The sequence below is a fragment of the Abramis brama genome (assembly GCF_963993115.1).
Source record: "Abramis brama genome assembly, chromosome: 16".
NCBI lineage: Eukaryota > Metazoa > Chordata > Actinopteri > Cypriniformes > Leuciscidae > Abramis > Abramis brama.
In genome coordinates this window covers 13,320,346-13,326,345 of record NC_139978.1, presented here as the reverse complement: position 1 = coordinate 13,326,345, position 6,000 = coordinate 13,320,346, and positions in this window count along the sequence as shown.

Genomic DNA, 6,000 nt, shown 5'->3' with positions numbered 1-6,000 from the left:
AGTTTTAATTTCATTCAGCTCTCTGACTGATACAAACACACATAACGTTATAGCTATTTGAAAGACTCTGGAACACGCAGATGTCTTAAGCTATAATTAAAGTATTTCAGAATCGAGGGACACGCTCAATTGTTACCTTGTCGTTGTGTGAGATCTTATATCTTGGGTTATTTTACTGCAGTTTAAAATAAAATAAAAATAGGCAGGCAGCCTAGACTAGAGTAACAGCTCTCTGTGTATTCACTCAGCAGACAGTCATTCAAACAGAGCGCGCGGCGCGCGCTGCATACGTCACACACAGACTCAGAGGTCCGGATCTCTCTCGAAAAGATAATTACTTCGTATAATATGCTTACAATTTTAGGTTAAACTTCCCGCATTCGTCTCCACCATAAATGTAGCGTTTATACGCCCACGTATAAATATTATTAATTATTATTCATAACGAATTATGATCAATAATTAATAATTTAATTATTTTCAATTATTTACTGTAACAGAATCAATAATATGATAATTTATCAGTTCATCCAATGAACAGAAAGCATAAACAATTATTAACTCTAGGAAATATAATATCTTCCTGGCCAAGAAAGAATAACCCCCTAACAGTAAGTTAAGAAATAGGGTAACAGCATAGGTAACTTTTGATCGAAGTTCAAGACAATAAAATTTGATAAGCACATACACAAGCAATCTCTTTTCAAATACAAACAATACTTTATTGATTATATACTAACACGTACAGCTAATGTCTAACACAAACACACACACACGCACACACACACACACACATTCATACGAGTTGCAGAAAGGAAGAGAGTGAGGAAAGAGTGGGTTTAAGAGTGAAAGGATGAAATCTCACGATTCCATAATGCACTTAGACATGACCTGAACGAACCATCAAACATTAATTTAACCCTTCTATCGTTTTAGGCAGGTTATTAAAGTTATATAAATACACCAGTTTAGCTTTCAGTCTGGAGGTTACTTGCTTGTCTTCTCGTTCCTTTTTTGGAATTCCCTTCGTTGCGTAACAGAGGGTTCCCCCGGGTTCGTTCGTCGGCTGTGGTCTCCTTGTGCATGGATAGATGGGGCGAGAACCAGTCACGTGTGGCTGGCGGTTGCTGATGGTTGAATGAGTCTTTGAAGTTGAAAGCGTGCGTTGCAGCCGCGAATCGTGGAACGAAACTTTGCAGCAAAACTTAACTTAAAACCGAGACTTTCAATCGGAAAATAAAGGAAGACTTAGAAAAGAAAAGAAGACTTAGACGAGAGTAGTAAGACGGCTTGAATGAAACTGTTTAACCCATGTTCTACAGATCTTGATTTGGGTTATTTCTGCTCGTTTGTTACATGGTACTAGTCTGCCGGAACTTAGAGAGCTTAGAGCTTTGAGAGCAGCGAGAGAGAGAGCTTAGTTTTTGGGTTGTTTTAACTAAAAGTTTGTCCCCCCTCCTGAAGAGAGCGGACCAATTAGACACTGGCTTTGTCTCATCGTAAATCTGGAGTGTTGGTGTGTTCTCTAACTTTTAAGCAGAGAGGACAGAGGCCACAGTTTAGACATGATTTCTAATTAAAAGAAGATCAAAACATATTACACCGATATCATTCAAGCCATCTTGCTAGTTGTGTTCGTAAGATAGCATTGATATGAAACAGTACACACTGTCATTCACACACCTAATAATTATAACAATTACATGAATTATATGGGATTAAAGCATATCTTATTAGAATATGCATATAAGTGGTGGAAACACACAGGATTATGTAGTTGCGTGATTGTTTGATTGTAAGTCCATTGAGAATTGTTCTTAAATGATTTTATGTAGTTTATTGGTAAGAATCAGTTCTCTGGTTTGAAGAGACAGAACACTGTTTGTTCTGTTCAGAGGTCTTAAGGAGGAGGGGTCAGGAATGCTGTGGTGTCATTTCTGAACCAATTTGTCTTTTAAAAACCCCCTCATATTGACAAGTTCTTCCTTTAGCTGGGCTCATAAAGGTTCTTAGTTGGGGGGTTTTCGTTGGTTTGGTCATTAGAAGGGTCTTTTGCAGACTCTGTGGCGCCAGGATGGGTGACTTATGGCTCTGGACTGTGAGGACACTGTCTTTATCTTAACCAGTCCGTAGTTGGCCACAAAGCTAGCCATTGACCAGTTATTTAGTTAGTGTTGGGGGAGGCTCTTTTAAATAGCCAGAGTGATGAGGATCATTTGACGTTCTGAACCAATCTTCTGTTTTGTTCGGCAGGAAGTAGAGAGTTTGAATTAATTTTCTGGAAGAAAATTAGTCTGTGGTTGATTTCTTCTCATTGTCGTTACAGCAGTAAGCTTTAGATGCAACTGTAGCATGCTCCCTGAATCGTTGCGCTTATTCATTTGTGGATGTTAACTGAATCTGTAAGTCAGCTACGCTGTTTCCTTCTGAATATTATATCTATCTATAAATTACAGGAACGTCTTTCTGTCTGTGTGTGTGTGTGTGTGTGTGTGTGTGTGTCTGTTATTCGCATATCTCTCGAACCGTTAGTCCGATGGATTTCAAACTTGACAAGTGTCTTGCTACGGGCACGAGTAAGTGCAGCCACGTCATTTAAACAAACTTGATCCAAGTTTGGATTAGAAATGCAAAAGACATTGCGGTAACATATATCGGTAAAAGAAGCACACATTGGCTTTTGTCACTCTAACCGCTGGCCACTCCCCCTCTCACACTGCACACTGAGTGAGCACAGCGCAGGACCAGAGGCCACTCCCCCTCTCACACTGCACACTGAGTGAGCACAGCGCAGGACCAGAGGCCACTCCCCCTCTCACACTGACACTGAGTGAGCACAGCTGGCCACTCCCCCTCTCACACTGCACACTGAGGCCACTCCCCCTCTCATCCTGACACTGAGTGAGCACAACGCTGGCCATTCCCCCTCTCACACTGCACACTGAGTGAGCACAGCGCAGGACCAGAGGCCACTCCCCCTCTCACACTGACACTGAGTGAGCACAGCTGGCCACTCCCCCTCTCACACTGCACACTGAGGCCACTCCCCCTCTCATCCTGACACTGAGTGAGCACAACGCTGGCCATTCCCCCTCTCACACTGCACACTGAGTGAGCACAGCGCAGGACCAGAGGCCACTCCCCCTCTCACACTGACACTGAGTGAGTACAGCTGGCCACTCCCCCTCTCACATTGACACTGCGTGAGCACAGCTGGCCACTCCCCCTCTCACACTAGGCTTGTTCGACTTCATGCAGCTCTGCGCATACCGATCGGCGGCTGACTTGAAGCAGTGCAAGCAAATTTTGTCCGACTTGATACAGCGCCGACGCCACGTGACTGTGACGAATGCCATCAAAGTACCACGAGAGTGATTCGAGAGTAGCCGGAGAACTCAGCCAGCGCAGCTTCTCAAGAGCGGCTGCACTGGGCTGCACGAGGGCTGATGACGACACAGCTGTTCCACGATTGGCCGGATTCACCGCATGACAACGATCATGTGTGTTTCGTGTTTATTCGAACACCTTTAGTTCCTCTAAAGCTCACAAATCAGTTTTTTATAATAGTAAACACTCTTTTCATGTAGTTGCAATGTTATATTGTGTCATGTTTATCAAATTAAAACTGATTCAAAAATGTAGACTCCACTTCATTGATAGTAGCTTATGTTGAACTTTATTCTTGTTCAAACAGATGCTGTATGAAGCTGTACATAAAGTATTGAATGAAAATGTCTCTGAAACATCTGTGTATTATTTGGCAAATATTGCATTTATTTCACTTCAGCTGTGGTAAAGTATGCAAACACCACGTGAGCGGTCACTACGGGAACCAGAAAGTGTCCGACTTAACGTCTCCGTTTGCAGCTCCTCCCCGCCTGCACGCGGCTACTCTCGTCGATCGGTTACATCCAGCCGCAGCCGATGTCGAACACACCTACTGACACTGAGTGAGCACAGCGCAGGCCACTCCCCCTCTCACACTGCACACTGAGGCCACTCCCCCTCTCACCCTGACACTGAGTGAGCACAGCGCTGGCCATTCCCCCTCTCACCCTGACACTGAGTGAGCACAGCGCTGGCCATTCCCCCTCTCACCCTGACACTGAGTGAGCACAGCTGGCCACTCCCCCTCTCACACTGCACCCTGAAGGTGTGTTCGACATCGGCTGCGGCTGGATGCAACCGATCAGCGAGAGTTGCCGTGTGCAGGCGGGGAGGAGCTGCAAACGGAAACGTGAAGTCGGACACTTTCTGGTTCCCGTAGTGACCGCTCACGTGGTATTTGCATACTTTACCACAGCTGAAGTGAAATAAATGCAATATTTGTCAAATACACGTTTCAAATACGTTTCCATTCAATACTTTATGTCTGCAACAGCGTCTGTTTGTACAAGAATAAAGTTCAACATAAGCCTATACTATGACACAATATAACATTGCGACTACATGAAAAGAGAATTTACTGTTATGAAAAACAGATTTGTGAGCATTAGTGGAACTGAAGGTGTTCGAGTGAACACGAAACACACGTGATTGTTGTCATGAGGTGGATTGGGCCAATCATGGATCAGTTGTGTCATCATCAGAGCTTGTGCAGCCGCTCTTAGGCTTGTTCGACTTCATGCAGCTCTGCGCAGATCGATCGGCGGCTGACTTGAAGCAGTGCATGCCGGTTAGAAATTTTGTCCGACTTGATACAGCGCCGACGCCACGTGACTGTGACGTATGCCATCAAAGTACCGCGCGAGCAATTCGAGAGTAGCCGGAGAACTCAGCCAGCGCAGCTTCTCAAGAGCGGCTGCACTGGGCTGCACGTGGGCTAATGACGACACAGCTGTTCCACGATTGGCCGGATTCACCGCATGACAACGATCACGTGTGTTTCGTGTTTATTTCGAACACCTTTAGTTCCTCTAAAGCTCTCAAATCAGTTTATTATAACAGTGAACACTCTTTTCATGTCGTTGTCATGTTATATTGTGTCATGTTTATCAAATTAAAACTGCTTAAAAAACGTAGACTCCACTTCATTGATAGTAGCTTATGTTGAACTTTATTCTTGTTCAAACAGACGCTGTATAAAGCTGTGCATAAAGTATTGAATGAAAATGTCTCTGAAACATCTGTGTATTATTTAGCAAATATTGCATTTATTTCACTGCAGCTGTGGTAAAGTATGCAAACACCACGTGAGCGGTCCCTACGGGAACCAGAAAGTGTCCGACTTCACGTCTCCGTTTGCAGCTCCTCCCCGCCTGCACGCGGCTACTCTCGCCGATCGGTTGCATCCAGCCGCAGCCGATGTCGAACACACCTCTTGAGAAGCTCTCCGGCTACTCTCGAATCACTCTCGCGGTACTTTGATGGCATACGTCACAGTCACGTGGCGTCGGTGCTGTATCAAGTCGGACAAAATTTCTAACCGGCATGCACTGCTTCAAGTCAGCCACCGATCGGTCTGCGCAGAGCTGCATGAAGTCTAACAAACCTTGAGTGAGCACAGTGCAGGCCACTCCCCCTCTCACACTGCACACCGAGTAAGCACAGTGCAGGACCAGAGACAGAGAGGGTCAAAGAAAGCAGCGGAGCTTAAGTAGCGCATTCTCTGAGTTCACCGTGTAACCTGCTCCCTGAATCGTCGTGCTTATTCATTTGTGGGTGTTAACCGAATCTGTAAGTCAGCTACACTGTTTATTTCTGAATATTATATTTTATTCTGTTGCGCTTAACGTTATCGCTACTGTGTAATAGTAGCTTATGCTATTTACCAACTAAACATATCCTATTCAATGTGTTCACATTCTCTTTCACGGCCATCATTTGTAGTAGCCTATACACAAACTGTTTGCTCAAGCGTAACATTTTCTCGGAGTTCACTGTGTAGCCTGCTCCCTCAATCGTGTAGTTCAATTTTCCATATTTATTGTATGTCATTATGTCAGTATAAGTATTTGCTTTCTACCATGCACAAATAAAAATGTCACTGAACTTTTGCTG